The following is an 18600-nucleotide window of genomic DNA, read 5'->3' on the forward strand; positions in this document are numbered from 1 at the left end:
AAGCAAAACCAGCCAGAAATAGAAAGACAAATACTGCATAATCTCCTTGTAGCTAGAATCTAAAAAAGTAGAACTCATAAAGGCAGAGAATAGAGGTGTGGTGCCCAGAAGCTGGTGTCAAGCCTGGGAAAAATGTTAAGTTGTTGGTTAAGGGTACAAACCATCAGTTATAAGATGAATATTCATGGAGACCTGATGTAAAGCACTGTGACTATACTTAGAAATAATGGGATATATCTTTAGTTTTGTAGACTAGATCTTATGTCTTCTTACAAACACCCAATAAAGTTAGGTGTGTGAGGTGATGGAACTGTTACCTAGGTTGATTTTGGTAATCCATTAAGAGTGGATACTTACATTGGTAAGAATAATCATGGGAAATGGTGGACTGGTTGAGGCTCAAACTTGAATCAAGCTCAAGCTGGGAGAAAGATCAATAACCTCAGAATGGAGATGATGCCACCCTACTGGCAGAAGGGAAGAGGAACTAGAGAACCTCTTGATGAAGGTGAAAGAGGGAGTGAATAGCTGACTTAAAATTAATCATTCAAAAAACTAAGATCATATCAACTAGTCCCATCACTTCATGGCAAATAAATGGGGGAGAAATGGAAGCAGTGGCAGACTTTATTTTCTTGGACTCCAAATCATTGTGGACAGTGACTGTAGCCAGGAAATTAAAAGGCAATTACTCTTCAGGAGAAAAGCTATGAGAAACCTAGACATCATCTTAAAAAGCAGAGACACTGGCTTGTGGACAAAGGTTCATATAGTCAAAGCTATGGCTTTTCCAGTCGTTACGTATGGATGTGAATGGATGGATTTCATGAACCAAGAGTTTGATGCATCCGTGGTGAGCATGACACTGCCTTACATTGAACATGATGTGTTTATCTTGTCTTTCACCCTTTCAAGTTGAGCGTATTTGGTGGCTCTCCTTCTGGATGTGTCTAAGCCTTGTACCTATACAGGGACTTGGGAAAACTTTCTTCCACTCTCCCCTGTCTTCATATGTGGCTGCAGACTGATCTTATCCATTAAGAAAGGTTTACTTAGAACACTTGATTTCAAGTCACAGAAATCAACTCAAACCACCCAATGCAAAATAGCTTAGTGGTCTATATAGATGGCAAGTTCCAGCCACAGACAGAAATGATGGTTGCAGTACTCTACAGATGTGTCTCCTTTTCCTATCCCTGATAAGGCACTACTCATGGTTTACTTTATTTTTACTGAACATTTTCCATTGGTGGGAAATTTGACCTTGGAGCAGTTCAATGCTCATGGTCATGAATATATTTCTGGGTCTTCCATATTCCTTGTCAACCTAATGAGAGCCTTGTTGGTTCATGTGCCTGTCCTAGGGCACCTGATGCTCAGAGGGAAAAGAAAGTCTGATTATCTAGACCAGGTCAAGATAGCAAATTTTATTCTGGAAATAAAGCCATGTAACTTACTGCCACTCCCAGCTCATAGAGGCATTTGGAAACAGGTAAGTACAAGAACAGAAAAAATTCACAGAAGTCACAGGAAGTCCCTTTTAAGACCTAGAAAAATTGTGCTTATTACAACATACATTAAATGTAAGATATTAGAATAAGTCTCCCTCCTAAAGACATTGCTTATATACACAAATCATTTTGCAAATATTATCTAATATCTAGGAAGTTGTAAACCTACCTCATGCAGTTTTAATCCCTGGTGCCAGGCAGCCTTGCTGACTGTGAAGAAATTATTTTGTGACATCTCTAAAATGACTGCTTTTATTGTAACCAGGGGAGGAATTATACCCAAAAGATGAAAATGGAAAATGATAGCTGACTCAGTGGATTTCTGTCGCACATGGGAGGTGAGTATGAGGAGTAGAGAGACCAGGGAGGAGCCAGGAGAGGGGGAACCTCCTTCACTTCTTCCACCTGTGAGAATGGGCTGTGGACCATCAGACTCAGCAGATCCTAAATCTAAGGGCTGGGATGCTGGGTTTGTGGGGAGGAAACCATTGCTGAAATGTTTACAGAGAGGAATGGAGGAGGAGAATATGGGACAATGCAGACAGGCATCTCTTTCCTTCTGTGTGATATGTCTTCTCCAGGGTTCAAGGAACAAACAGTATTTCTTTTTATATCATGTCTTCTTCCCCTCTTTCCTCCTTGATAATAGATGCTAATTCTTGATGGATGACACTTTTTACAGATATTTTTTCAGCTTTTATTCTTGTTCTATTGCCCATTCCAAGTGACTATTCACCACCACTCCCTCCCAGGCCCTGTAGAAGTGTAAGGACACAGGGCTGGCCAAATCGATCGGTGTGTCCAGCTTCAACCACAAGCAGCTGGAGAAGATCCTGAACAAGCCAGGGCTCAAGTACAAGCCTGTCTGCAACCGGGTGAGCAGCTCAGCTCCACTCCCTCCTGCACTTCAGAACCTCCTTCTTGCCCTGGAGCCTGATGTCTGTCTGTCCTCCCCCCCTGTTCATCTGACCATTGTGGACAGAACATTCTAAACAGCTGAGTTCCTGTCTGGATGGTGTGTATAAAATCCAAAGTGGTATCTCTGTCTGTATATCTGGGCAGAAAAGTGCAGAGATCTTCCTGGTAGAACCCAGAAGTAGAGGAAGGAGGTATTTCCCCGAGATGAAAGGATGGCCAGATGACAGGGCGAAAGTGCCCTGGAGCGAACTTTGTACAGGAAGGAAAACCATGAAAATGTGGAATGGGAAATAAATTGATAAAGAGGCAAATCAGCTGAGATGGTGTTGAGGGTTTGTGTGGGGTTCTGATGGCTGAATCCTTAATCTTGGTGTCGCAGTGTTTATGTCTTTAACAGGGAGCACAGTCGAGAAAAATGTGTTGGAGATGGTGAAAATCATTCAGGTTAGAGGGTGACATTAAAGGCTCATCAGGATGGGGAATACATGCAAATCCATGGCTGATTCATGTCAATGTATGACAAAACCCACTACAATATTGTAAAGTAATTAGCCTCCAACTAATAAAAATAAATGAAAAAAAAAAATAAAGGCTCATCGTGATGCTAACACTCTATGAATTTTACTCATGAATATCTACTCAAATGTAGAGCCCATCTTTTGGTTAGTCGATCTCGGACTGGTTCTTCCATCTATGTCCATCATAAATTAAGTGTAAATACAAACTTTTCTCTATTTCTCTGTTGATATTAATATTTCCAATTTACTGTCATAGTTTTTCCTTTATCATTTTTTAAACTTTTCCCCTTTCTCTGTCATTTAATATTACATTTCCATAATACGTGACACTCTTTTCTATTGGTTTTCTACAGGTGGAATGTCACCCTTATCTCAGTCAGAGGAAACTGTTGGATTTCTGCAAGTCACATGATATTGTTCTTGTTGCCTATAGTGCTCTGGGATCCCAAGGAGTAAAAGGATGGTATTGAACTCTAATGAAAGCAACAGGGAGTTTATGTAAAATTCAATATTTGATGAGATAGTTTAAATCATACAATACTCAGATAACTCTCATAGGCAGAGGGGAGAGAGAGGAGTAATGGAATGAATTCTTCTCTTTTATCTTCCCATCACCCAGCCAATTTTTCTAGATTGTATTAGCTTGTCTACTCATGAATAACAAATGTCTGCATTATAATCTATATATAATCCCCCAGTTAAGACCAGCGACACAAGCTTATGTCATGATTTACTTACTAACTAATGAACACATTTTTCAAAATAGGTGTTCCAAGGTTCACTTACCTTATGTCTAAAGTTGAGATAATAGTATTTAACTCCTAGGTTTCTATCATGATTGAAAAAAAGTTCAATTTGAACCATTTTTGTAAGCATGTATAGTATAATAAAGATGAAATAAATGTCTCTTATTTTGATACCTGTCAATTTTTACAATACCTTAGAAAAAAATTGAAATTTACAAACAATTCTGTGTCTTTCCTTCTACTTCTCTATTCATGCCCTTGATTATTTAAGAAAAAACACCCCTGAAAATTAAAGGAAAAAAATCCATGAGTTTGGCAGTCCTGGTCTCAACTCAATATTGCCTCTGAATCACCTGCAGAGCTTTGTAAACACAGAGTAGGAGGTGACAGAGTTGAGGTTCTGATTCAGTTTGTTTTCAGCTCAGCCATGGAATTTGTATTTCTTACACGATCCCAGTTGATAGTGATGATGCTGGTCAATGAACTATACTTTGAGAAGCCCTGGTCTAGAGTGAGCCTCTTGTTCTGTTTGGGAAAATATTCAGAAACTTAGTATTTAGTCTCAGCTCCTCAGCATTTCTGAATTTCCTTCCAGGGTGAACCTGAACCACCCCGTTCTCTTGGAGGATTAGTTCTCTCTGCCATTGCCCCAAAACACAAGAAAACCCCAGCTCTGGTTGCCCTTCACTACCAGAAATAACGTGGGGTTTTGGTTTTGGCCAAGGGTAACAACAAGGAGTGGATCAAAGAGAACATGCAGGTGATGACGAGTGGGGCTGTGGGCGAGGGCTCCTAGGGAATATCTTTCACGAGGGTCATTCTTTGTCCAGCCCTCAGACTACCTTTGGGTCAAAACGAGTTATCTGATCTTTCCCTGTGTGTGAATGCCTGGTAGTTTTCTCCTCCTGCTGTGGCAATAGGAGAGGCATTATGGCTGAAGAGCGTTATGGTTGGACAGAAAATGGAGATTTTAGCTTGAGCATTACCTTTGCAATGTATTCTGTCATTTTATGCAAATGACATCTTATTTTCTTCATTCTCAATTATGCAGTTGTATTATGTGGGTTTTTTTTAATATATATATACTGTTTGATCTGCTCTAATAAAACACCATAGGTTGAGTGGCTGAGGAAAAAAACTGGAATTTGTTTTTCACATTCTGAAGCAGGAGATCTGAGATCAGAGTGCCTGTGTGGTCAGGTGAGGCTGTTCCTCCAATTCACAGGTTACACCTTGTATCTTAACATGGTGGAAGGGAGCAAAGAGCTCCCCCAATTCTCTTATATGAATATGATGTTGTTTATTTTTTTATTTTTTTCATTTATTTTTATTAGTTGGAGGCTAATTACTTTACAATATTGTAGTGGTTTTTGCCATACATTGACATGAATCAGCCATGGATTTACATGTGTTCCCCATCCCGATTTCCCTCCCACCTCCCTCCCCATCCCATCCCTCTGGGTCTTCCCAGTGCACCAGCCCTGAGCACTTGTCTAATGCATCCAACCTGGGCTGGTGATCTGTTTCACACTTGATAGTATACTTGTTTCAATGCTATTCTGTCAAAACATCCCACCCTTGCCTTCTCCCACAGAGTCCAAAAGTCTGTTCTATACATCTGTGTCTCTTTTTTTCTGTTTTGCATATAGGCTTATCATTACCATCTTTTAAAATTCCATATATATGCATTAGTATACTGTATTGGTCTTTATCTTTCTGGATTACTTCACTCTGCATAATGGGTTCCAGTTTCATCCATCTCATCAGAACTGATTCAAATGAATTCTTTTTAATGGCTGAGTAATATTCCATTGTGTATATGTACCATAGCTTCCTTATCCATTCGTCTGCTGATGGGCATATAGATTGCTTCCATATCCTGGCTATTACAAACACTGCTGTGATGAACACTGGGGTGCACGTGTCTCTTTTAGATCTGGTTTCCTCGGTGTGTATGCCCAGGAGTGGGATTGCTGGCTCATATGGCAGTTCTATTTTGTTCATGAGGGCTCCACCTTAATGATGTAATCATCTCTCAAAGGATTCATTTCTAACAGCATCAACATGTGAATATGAGGGCAGAAAAATTATGGCAGTGATCTTTAACTTTCAAACCATTTTGTTTTTGTTTTGCCTTTCCCTGAATACTAATAAGATTTCATCTTCATACATTTAATCATCTTGATTTTCTGTTTTTGTAAAGTTTCTCTTCAAGACTTTGTTCATTTTTGCTAGGTTTTCTATACTTTGTTTTCTGTGTAGGAGACCATTATTGTACCTATAGTCATAACTGTATGGAAACTCCCCAGTTTCAGGATTTAATGCAGAGATGATTTATGCGTCTCTTGATTCTGTGGTTTGACAATCAATCTGCACTCAGCTAAGCTGTCGTCCTCTAGGCTGGGCTCTCCTGTGCTTTTGCAGTTCAATGCCGAGCAGCTGGGCAGTTCTGCTTTAGCAGGTGGACGAGGCTCCTGTCAGAGGAGCCTCCACCCTTCTCTGTATAGTTTTTATGAATATTTGACTAGACTGGGACAACTAAGCTGGTCTTCATCTCAGCACAGTGCTATGATCCCAAGTCAGTGATTAGGGAAATAGTCCTCTTCCTGTCTGGGCTCAGATCTGGGTCATCTCTTCTTCTGGGAAATATCACTGTCCAATGCAGGTTGTAGGTCAGGCCAAGTCAAGGGGAACAGAAATTGTCCCCTGATCAACTGTTTCTGTGTTTCCATTTAAATTTGGTTCTGTAATCTAGCTGGAAATGATTATCTAAGATAATATGAAAATGGATGCACAGAGGAGGAGCCAAGATGGTAGAGGAATAGGATGGGGAGACCACTTTCTCCACTACAAATTCATCAAAAGAACATTTGAATGCTGAGCAAGCTTCACAAAACAACTTCTGACCACTAGCAGAAGATATCAGGTGCCCAGAAAAGCAGCCCATCGTCTTCGAAAGGAGGTAGGACAAAATATAAAAGATAAAAAGAGAGACAAAAGAGCTAGGGATGGAGATCCGTCCCAGGAAGGGAGTCATAATAGAGGAAGTTTCCAAACACCAGGAAACCCTGTCACAGGCGGGTCTGGGGGAAGTTTTCAAATCTCGGAGGGCAATCTAACTGGGAGGAAAAAATAAATAAAACTCACATATTACATGCCTAAAAGCAACTCCCAGCAGAAAAGTACCCCAGATGCCCGCATCCACCACCAGCAAGTGGGGGCGGAATGGAGAGGAGCAGGCGGCATTGCTTAGGGTAAGGACAGGACCTGAATGCCCTGAGGGCAATTGGAGGGAGTGAACGTGAGATAGCAACTTAAACTGTGGGATAGCAAGAGAGAGAGAGAAAATTAACTGGCCTGAACACACTGCCAGCCATTTGCAGAACAAAGGGACTGAGCAATTCCAGAGAACAGCTAGCCTGCTGTGGACCGGCCCATCCCCGCCGGAGGCAGGAGGCAGGGGGCAGGGGAAAGGGGCAAACTCGGCCCCAGAGATGGCACCCCCTACCAAACTGCAAACAAGCCTCCCGTTTCTAACCAAAGACTTCCCAAGATTCTGGATGGTCGACATCCGCAGGGAGGGTCGCGGCTAGAGGCCAGCTCCCGAGAATAGACACAAGCTGCACGCACCCAACTGGTGCGCGGGGAAACTGAGGCTGGGACCGCGGAGGGGAGAAGGCGCACCGCACCAGGGGAGAGTGCGCTCGTCAAGCTCCTGGCGGCCTGAGCTGCTCAGGCTGGTGAAGGCACAAAACTCAGGCCCAACCGAGTCCGTGCTTTGGTGGAATACCCGAAAACAGGAACCGCATGCAACACAGGGCCCGCTCCATATAGAGCAGCCGGGGGCCTGAGCAGTGTAGACGGGGAGAGCACACACCCGTGAGCAGGGGCAAACCCAGTGTGGCTGGAGCATTGTGAGTGCTACCCACACACAGCAATATCTGTCTGCAGCACCCCTCCCTCCCCGCAGCACGACTGAACCAGCGAACCTAACCAAGAGACCACCTCCGCCCGCCTGTGTCAGGGTGGAAATTAGACACTGAAGAGACCTGCAAACAGAAGCCAAATAAACAAAGGGAACCACTTCAGAAGGGACCTGTGCAACAGATTAAAATCCCTGTAGATAACACCGACTACACCGGAAGGGGCCTATAGGTATTGAGAATTGTAAGCTGGAATGAGGAGCTATCTGAAACTGAACCGAAACCACACTGACCGCAACAGCTCCAGAGAAATTCCTAGATATATTTTTACTTTTTAAAAAAATTTTTCTTTTCTTTTTTTATTTTTTCTCTTGCATTTTCTTATAAAATTCCCCATTACTCCCCCATTACTCCTTAACTTTCATTTTCATATACTTTTACTATTTTTTTTTTTACTTTTTAAAAAAATTTTTTTTTTTTTTTACTATTTTTTTAATTAGGAAAAAAAAATTTTTCCTGTTTTATTTTTTTCTCTTATTTTCTTTTAAAGTCCTCTATTACTTCTCTATTACTCCTTAATTTTCATTTTCATTTCACTATAACCTTGCAAAAAAAAAGAAACCATATTTTTAAACTAAACTTCAAAAATATTTCTAAAATTTTTTGTGTTTTTGCATTTGTTTTTAATATTGTATTTTTAAGAGTCTAACCTCTACTCTAGGTTTTTAATCTTTGTTTTTCATTATTTGATATCAATTTTGGACATTTAAGAATCCAATATTCAGTACCCATTTTTACTCAGGAGTGTGCTGATTACTCTCTCCCACTTTTGACTCTCCGTTTTCAACCTCAGAACACCTCTATTTCCTCCCTTCCCCTTCTCTTCCCAATCCAATTCTGTGAATTTCTGTGGGTGTCTGGGCTACAGAGAACACTTTGGGAACAGAGAACTGTGTAGATCTGTCTCTCTTCTCTTGAGTCCCCCCTTTCCTCCTCCTGCTCATCTGTATCTCCCTCCTCCCTCTCCTCTTCTTCATGTAACTCTGTGAACCTCTCTGGGTGTCCCTCATGGTGGAGAATCTCTTCACCATTAACCTAGAAGTTTTATTATCAGTGCTGTATAGTTGGAGAAGTCTTGAGACTACTGGAAGAATAAAACTGGAATCCAGAGGCAAGAGACTTAAGCCCAAAACCTGAGAACACCAGAAAACTCCTGACTACATGGAACATTAAGTAATAAGAGACCATCCAAAAGCCTCCATACCTACACTGAAACCAACCACCACCCAAGAGCCAGTACGTTCCAGAGCAAGACATACCACACAAATTCTCCAGCAACGCAGGAACATAGCCCTGAGCGTCAACATACAGGCTGCCCAAAGTCACACCTAACACATAGACCCATCTCAAAACTCATTACTGGACCCTCCATTGCACTTCAGAGAGAAGAAATCCAGTTCCACGTGCCAGAACACTGATGCAAGCTTTCCTAACCAGGAAACCTTGACAAGCCAATCGTCCAACCCCACCCACTGGGTGAAACCTCCACATTAAAAAGGAACCACAGACCTCCAGAATACAGAAAGCCCTGTCCAGAAACAGCAATCTAAACAAGATGAAAAGGCAGAGAAATACCCAACAGGTAAAGGAACATGAAAAGTGCCCAACAAGTCAAACAAAAGAGGAAGAGATAGGGAATCTACCTGAAAAAGAATTTAGAATAATGATAATAAAAATGATCCAAAATCTTGAAAGCAAAATGGAGTTACAGATAAATAGCCTGGAGACAAAGATTGAGAAGATACAAGAAATGTTTAATAAGGACCTAGAAGAAATAAAAAAGAGTCAATTAAAAATGAATAATGCAATAAATGAGATCAAAAACACTCTGGAGGGAACCAACAGTAGAATAACAGAGACAGAAGATAGGATAAATGAGGTAGAAGATAAAATGGTGGAAATAAATGAAACAGAGAGGAAAAAAGAAAAAAGGATCAAAAGAAATGAGGACAACCTCAGGGATCTCTGGGACAATGTGAAACACCCCAACGTTCGAATCATAGGAGTCCCAGAAGAAGAAGACAAAAAGAAAGGCCACGAGAAAATACTTGAGGAGATAATAGCTGAAAACTTCCCTAAAATGGGGAAGGAAATAGTCACACAAGTCCAAGAAACCCAGAGAGTCCCAAACAGGATAAACCCAAGGCGAAACACCCCAAGACACATATTAATCAAATTAACAAAGATCAAACACAAAGAATAAATATTAAAAGCAGCAAGGGAGGAACAACAAATAACACACAAAGGGATTCCCATAAGGATAACAGCTGATCTATCAATAGAAACCCTTTAGGCCAGAAGGGAATGGCAGGACATACTTCAAATAATGAAAAAGAATAACCTACAACCTAGATTACTGTACCCAGCAAGGATCTCATTCAGATATGAAGGAGAATTCAAAAGCTTTACAGATAAGCAAAAGCTGAGAGAATTCAGCACCACCAAACCAGCTCTTCAACAAATGCTAAAGGATCTTCTCTAGACAGGAAACACAGAAAGGTTGTATAAACACGAACCCAAAACACAAAGTAAATGGCAACGGGACAATACCTATCAATAATTACCTTAAATGTAAATGGGTTGAATGCCCCAACCAAAAGACAAAGATTGGCTGAATGGATACAAAAACAAGACCCTTATATATGCTGTCTACCAGAGACCCACCTCAAAACAAGGGACACATACAGACTAAAGTGAAGGGCTGGAAAAAATATTTCATGCAAACCGAAACCAAAAGAAAGCAGCAGTCACAATACTCATATCAGATACGATAGACGTTAAAATAAAGGCTGTGAAAAGAGACAAAGAAGGACACTACATAATGATCAAAGGATCAATCCAAGAAGAAGATATAACAATTATAAATATATATGCACCCAACATAGGAGCACCACAATATGTAAGGCAAACACTAATGAGTATGAAAGAGGAAATTAATAGTAACACAGTAATAGTGGGAGACTTTAATACCCCACTCACAACTATGGATAGATCAACTAAACAGAAAATCAACAAGGAAACACAAACTTTAAATGACACAATAGACCAGCTAGGCCTAATTGATATCTATAGGACATTTCACCCCAAAACAATCAACTTCACCTTTTTCTCAAGTGCACACGGAACCTTCTCCAGAATAGATCACATTCTTGGCCATAAATATAGCCTTGGTAAATTCAAAAAAATTGAAATCATTCCAGTCATCTTTTCTGACCACAGTGCAGTAATATTAGATCTCAATTATAGGAAAAAAAATATTAAAAATTCAAACATATGGAGGCTAAGTAACATGCTTCTGAATAACCAACAAATCATAGAAGAAATAAAAAAAGAAATCAAAATATGTATAGAAACGAATGAAAATGAAAACACAACAACCCCAAATCTATGGGACACTGTAAAAGCCGTGCTAAGGGAAAGGTTCATAGCATTACAGGCTTACCTCAAGAAACAAGAAAAAAGTCAAATAATAACCTAACCCTACACCTAAAGCAACTAGAGAAGGAAGAAATGAAGAACCCCAGGGTTAGTAGAAGGAAAGAAAGCTTATAAATTAGGGCAGAAATAAATGCAAAAGAAACTAAAGAGACCATAGCAAAATAAACAAAGCTAAAAGCTGGTTTTTTGAAAAAATAAACAAAATTGACAAACTATTAGCAAGACTCATTAAGAAACAAAGGGAGAAGAACCAAATTAACAAAATTAGAAATGAAAATGGAGAGATCATGACAGACAACACTGAAATACAAAGGATCATAAGAGACTACTACCAGCAGCTCTATGCCAATAAAATGGACAACTTGGAAGAAATGGACAAATTCTTAGAAAAGTATAACTTTCAAAAACTGAACCAGAAAGAAATAGAGGATCTTAACAGACCCACCACAAGCAAGGAAATCGAAATTGTAATCAGAAATCTTCCAGGAAACAGAAGCCCAGGACCAGATGGCTTCACAGCTGAATTCTACCAAAAATTTAGAGAAGAGCTAACACCTATCTTACTCAAACTCTTCCAGAAAATTGCAGAGGAAGGTAAACTTCCAAACTCATTCTATGAGGCCACCATCACCCTAATTCCAAAACCAGACAAAGATGCCATAAAAAAAGAAAACTACAGGCAATATCACTGATGAACATAGATGCAAAAATCCTTAACAAAATTCTAGCAAACAGAATCCAACAACATATTTAAAAAATCATACACCATGACCAAGTGGGCTTTATCCCAGGAATGCAAGGATTCTTTAATATCCACAAATCAATCAATGTAATACACCGCATTAACAAATTGAAAGATAAAAAACATATGATTATCTCAATAGATGCAGAGAAGACCTCTGACAAAATTCAACATCCATTGTGATGAAAACTCTCCAGAAAGCAGGAATAGAAGGAACATACCTCAATATCATCAAAGCTATATATGACAAACCCACAGCAAGCATTACCCTCAATGGTGAAAAATTGAAAGCATTTCCTCTGAAATCAGGAACAAGACAAGGGTGCCCACTCTCACCATTACTATTCAACATAGCTTTGGAAGTTTTGGCCACAGCAATCAGAGCAAAAAAATAAATAAAAGGAATCCAGATTGGAAAAGAAGTAAAACTCTCACTGTTTGCAGATGACATGATCCTCTACATAGAAAACCCTGAAGACTCCACCAGAAAATTACCAGAACTAATCAATGAATATATTAAAGTTGCAGGATATAAAATCAACACACAGAAATCCCTTGCATTCCTATACACTAAAAATGAGAAAACAGAAAGAGAAATTAAGGAAACAATACCATTCACCATTGCAACAAAAAGAATAAAATACTTAGGAGTATATCTACCTAAAGAAACAAAAGACCTATACATAGAAAACTATAAAACACTGATGAAAGAAATCAAAGAGGACACAAACAGATGAAGAAACATACCATGCTCATGGATTGGAAGAATCAATATTGTCAAAATGGCTATTCTACCCAAAGCAATCTATAGATTCAATGTAATCCCTATCAAGCTACCAACGGTATTTTTCACAGAACTAGACCAAACAATTTCACAATTTGTATGGAAATGCAAAAAATCTCGAATAGCCAAAATAATCTTGAGAAAGAAGAATGGAACTGGAGGAATCAACCTGCCTGACTTCAGACTCTACTACAAAGCCACAGTCATCAACACAGTATGGTACTGGCACAAAGACAGAAATACAGATCAATGGAACAGAATAGAAAGCCCTGAGATAAATCCATGAACCTATGGACACCTTATCTTCAAAAAAGGAGGCAAAAATATACAATGGCAAAAAGACAACCTCTTTAACAAGTGGTGCTGGGAAAACTGGTCAACCACTTGTAAAAGAATGAAACTAGAACACTTTCTAACACCATACACAAAGATAAACTCAAAATGGATTAAAGATCTAAATGTAAGACCAGAAACAATAAAACTCCTAGAGGAGAACATAGGCAAAACACTCTCTGACATAAATCACAGCAAGATCCTCTATGACCCACCTCCCAGAATATTAGAAACAAAAGCAAAACTAAACAAATGGGACCTAATGAAACTTAAAAGCTTTTGCACAACAAAGGAAACTATAAGTAAGGTGAAAAGACAGCCCTCAGATTGGGAGAAAATAATAGCAAATGAAGAAACAGACAAAGGATTAATCTCAAAAATATACAAGCAGCTCCTGTAGCTCAATTCCAGAAAAATAAATGACCCAATCAAAAAATGGGCCAAAGAACTAAACAGACATTTCTCCAAAGAAGACATACAGATGGCTAACAAACACATGAAAAGATACTCAACATCACTCATTATCAGAGAAATGCAAATCAAAACCACAAAGAGGTACCATTACATGCCAGTCAGGATGGCTGCTATCCAAAAGTCTACAAGCAATAAATGCTGGAGAGGGTGTGGAGAAAAGGGAACCCTCTCACACTGTTGGTGGGAATGCAAACTAGTACAGCCGTTATGGAGAACAGTGTGGAGATTCTTTATAAAACTGGAATTAGAACTGCCATATGACCCAGCAATCCCACTTCTGGGCATACACACTGAGGACACCAGATCTGAAAGAGACATTTGCACCCCAATGTTCACTGCAGCACTGTTTATAATAACCAGGACATATCAATATTGTCAAAATGGCTATACTACCCAAAGCAATCTATAGATTCAATGCAATCCCTATCAAGCTACCAATGGTATTTTGATGAGCAATATAGATGCTCATCAGCAGACGAATGGATAAGGAAGCTGTGGTACATATACACCATGGAATATTACTCAGCCATTAAAAAGAATTCATTTGAATCAGTTCTAATGAGATGGATGAAACTGGAGCCCATCATACAGAGTGAAGTAAGCCAGAAAGATAAAGACCAATACAGTATACTAACACATATATATGGAATTTAGAAAGATGGTAATGATAACCCTATATGCAAAACAGAAAAAGAGACACAGATGTACAGAACAGACTTTTGGACTCTGTGGGAGAAGGCGAGGGTGGGATGCTTTGAGAGAACAGCATCGAAACATGTATATTATCTAGGGAGAAACAGATCACCAGCCCAGGCTGGATGCATGAGACAAGTGCTCGGGCCTGGTGCATTGGGAAGACCCAGAGGAATCAGGTGGAGAGGGAAGTGGGAGGGGGGATTGCGATGGGGAATACATGTAAATCCATGGCTGATTCATGTCAATGTATGAGAAAAACCATTATAATATTGTGAAATAATTAGCCTCAAAATAATAAAAAAAAAAGAAAAAAAAAAAAAAAAGAGAATGGATGCACATATGTTTAAATATTTTTAAATGTGAAGCTAAGGTTTCATATTTCCTCACAGATTTTCATTGTCAATTCAGTCATTATCAAGTGTCCGTCAGTACATTTCTGTTGTCTCTTTTCTATTTAATTTATTCAGTTTTCTGCATCATGTTATTAAAGTGGAAAAGAAGTCTTGTTTTTCAGAATGGTAATTTTTTATTTTTTAAAGCTGTCTTGGCTGCTTTTGATTAGATTTTTTAAAAAAATTTAACATTTAGTATCACTTTACTAACTTCTAGGAAAGAATACATGCTCAAGTCTTTGTTTCATGTTGCATTGAAACATTAGATCACTTTGGAGAAAACGAATTTCTTTACAAAATTGAGCTTTTCATTTCATGATTATGATGTGAAATTTTAATTACTTAGGTGTTCTTTAATGTTTAAACACTTTCCATAACTTTCTCCACTAAGCCATTTACATAAAGTTTTTGTTAGATTTATTCATAGATAATGAGTAAGTTTTATATCAGATTCCTGAACAGGCTTTCAAGGGGGAGCCTCCTCCCTACACTACTTTAGCTGATCGCTGTTACCCTTACAGCATATTGGGAAGAGTTAATCAGTCTAATGTTTGCTCAATTGCAGTTATCAAGTTAGGAGTGTCTGAAGGCAGTGTGATTGGAAAAGGATGATTTTAGTTTGTTTTCTGTCTGAAGATAGAAAGATAGAAAGATAAGGGACTGATGCACTGTAATGTTTGTGAGGTGGACAGAGAAGGAGAAGATGTGGGAAGGAGAGGTGAGAACTCAGCAGAGGTTCCCAGGCTTGTTCTCCTGAAAGCTGAGGACAGACATGGCTTCCCTGCCCCCTCTTCTTGTCTCCATCCAGCTGGAAAATCCTCCAGTCCCCAGGGGGAGACTGGCTCCTTGAGGGAGAAGTAATGAGACTGTTCCTTCCTTCCTGGTGTTTGAATTTGAACTGACTCCAGAAGACATGAAAGCATTTGATGGCCTCGACAGAAATAGAAGATATTGTGATTTTCAACTGTAAGTGACTTGCAGATGTTTCACCCACACACTGTTTTCTGTAGCAGGCGGGTCAGCAGGGGAAATAAGCTTTTCAAAAGCATAATTCTAGAAAGACAGTGCTGATTTCCTGCTTAGGAGTAACCGGGGACTTTCTGCAAACCTCACACCAGAGGTTTCCTCCAGGGTTCCATCTTTGACCAACAGCAGTGTGATGGGCCCAGGACAACTCATCAGTAAAATCCCCAGAGTTGACATCGTGGTGAATTCACTCCTTTGTGCCCCAGTTCCCTGTGCCTGGTGCACCTCCTCTCAGTGCTCAGAACCCAGGGAACACAAAGGGCACAGTGCCTGCAGCCAACTATTCTTTCAGCGACCTGTGAACATGGTTAATCTTTATTTATTTTTTTTTTTGCATAAGGGGAAAATGATTATATTAATAATAACTATGTATTAATGAATCCATCAAGGATTACATTCTTGTTTTGTTCTGCTTAGTCGCTTATTCATGCCCAAATCTTGGGACTTTGTGGAATGAATCGCAACAGGCTCCTCAATCCATGGGATTCCCCAGGCAGGAATATGGAAGCGGGTTGCCATTTCCTTCTCCAGGGAACCTTGGGGATCAAGGGGTCAAACCCATGTCTCTTGCTTGGCAAGTGGATCCTTTACCACTGAGCCACCTGGGAAGCTGGCATTCATGTTAATCCTGTGAACACAATTATAAAATGTATTGTTGACATTTTTATTGAGGAGGGTCTCATGAAGGCCAATGTGCAACAGTGCTGTGAAGTCACATGGGCCTGCCCGTAAGTGTCTGGTGGATATTCTCATCAATGGACATTTCTTTTCTAAGACACCATCCATTTCTTTCCAATTAATCTCTTCATTGATGTTTTTTAGCTATTACAACTCCCATGTCTTCATCCTTGTATTCTCACAAAGCTGAATTACCAGTAGATCATGAGCTTAACTGACACTGCAGTGAGTGACTTCTGTGTCACCCAGATAGGATCATCTGGGTCTCTTGTTTCTTGAGTAAAGACCCCAGTTTAGCTTTTGTCCATCAGAAGTCCTTGGTGGCTCAGATGGTAAAGAATCCACCTGCAGGGCGGGAGACCTGGGTTCAATTCTTGCGTGGGAAGATCCCCTGGAGGAGGGCATGGCAGCCCACTCCAGCATTCTTGCCTGAAAAATCCCATGGACAGAGGAACCTGGTGGGTTACAGTCCATGGCATCACAAACAGTCAGACATGACCGAGCAACTAAGCACACTTTAGAAGTCCATCCCCTGGGGAGCCCCCACCTCCTTGACTTTGACTTAGTCACTAACATGATTCCAGTGATTAATTACTGCAGGAGAATATTGGGACTGAAGAGACGGAAGAGAAATTTGGAAGGGAGTTTAGAGAGAAGGGAATACAAATTATTGGTTAACAAAGATTATGCTTCAAATGAAAGATCCCAAAACTCTCCCTATTGTTTGTAAAGCTATATCATGATTCTGATAATGTGGAAGTTGCTCAGCCATGTCCGACTCTTTGGCACCCCATGGACTATACAGTCCATGGAATTTTCCAGGCCAAAATACTGGAGTGGGTAGCCTTTCCTTTCTCCAGGGGATCTTCCCAACCCAGGGCTCAATCCAAGTCTCCCACATTGCAGGGAGATTCTTTGCCAGCTGAGCCACTCTCATGTTCTTATAAAAGACATGATTAATGAAAAAAAGGTGGATAGTTGCATTTCTATACTTAAAGACTTTTAAGTATAACTGTATATTCTCTTTCATTAGGCTGTGAATGCCTAGACTTACACATCTTTGTAGGCCTGGATCAACAGCACAGCTCCTGGCATTTGGAATCATTCAGAATTCACTTTTTAATGAATTGAATTGAAAAGGACATTTTCAGAAAGAAAAGTAGAAACACGGAAAAAGAGGAAAACAGCAGTAATACTAATTGCTGAATAACCAGTGTTTTAATACAGTACAGTATAAATTAAGAAAATAATAATCCCACTCTGTGCTTTATGATTATTCGGGTGCACGTGGTATCTCTCAAATAGATAAGAAGTTCCTTAATGGAGACACTCTGTTTTGGGGGTGCTCAATATCAACTTATTAATGGATTTGTGGAAAAGAGGAGCTAATTTGTTCACTGCGACCCTTCTCATCATCTAGGGACGGAAGTTCCACTTGTGTCTGAAATGATCTCCATAGTTAGACCCAGGTCTTGTGCCCTCTCAGAAGTTATAACCTGAGTCAAACTGCGTATCACTGTGGAATGAATATTACACGTGAATGTTGGGGCTGGACGTGCAGGTGCAGTGTGCACATGGAGCAGACACCTGCATGTGTGCTTTTTGGGGAGGGTGGGGAAAAGGAGGGATGTGTTTGTAGATTGAGAGTTTCAGCCCATCCTGACTGCCTCCACAGAGTAATGCTCTCTCTGATGATATGACAGATTTAATAAATTAATCCTCTTCCTTCTCTTTCAGGGGTGTTGGTCACCCTGAGTTTCCAATTTCTGAAGAATATTGACTCTTAGTCCTCCTTCTGGATCTTCAAGAATTTCTTGCTTCTAGGGAAGAGGATTTCTGTACTTGGTGGAGATGCTTAAATGAAGTGTCTGAATGTTTAAAAGCTTGCCTTTCCTTAAAATAAAGAAACAAACAAACAAAAACACAACAGTTTATGAAACAATAAAGACTTCAAAGTAAGAATACTTTTCTTTATGATATTTGAAAAAACATGCAAATTGCAGAATATTTGGAAAACAGAGGGAAAGGTAGGAAATAAAAATAAGCTATGATTAAACCATTTACTAATACTTAACTTTGGTGCATTTTCTTTATGAATCCTATGCAAATGTGTATGTGTGTTTATATACAAAGACAAATAATCTTCAATCTACAGATTGTATATTTATTTTTTAACAGCATAATTATCTTGGTAAGCTAAAATATGATTTTAAAAATCCAGTATTATATTTTTTTATTATAAAGCAACACATCTTATTCATTTATTCAATTTCTTAATTATCTGCCCATGCTTAGCATTTTGATGACTTCTTATATATTCTCCTAGTATTTCATTAGTTGCCATTCACTCTCATTCAGCAA

General features: G+C 39.6%; 1 pseudogene; it reads left to right on the plus strand.

Annotated features, from left to right (window-relative positions):
* Window positions 1-670: 670 nt before the first annotated feature.
* On the plus strand, window positions 671-18019 carry LOC122681819 (annotated as a pseudogene).
* Window positions 18020-18600: the final 581 nt, after the last annotated feature.

Source organism: Cervus elaphus, chromosome 23 (assembly GCF_910594005.1).
Source record: "Cervus elaphus chromosome 23, mCerEla1.1, whole genome shotgun sequence".
Taxonomy (NCBI): Eukaryota; Metazoa; Chordata; class Mammalia; order Artiodactyla; family Cervidae; genus Cervus; species Cervus elaphus.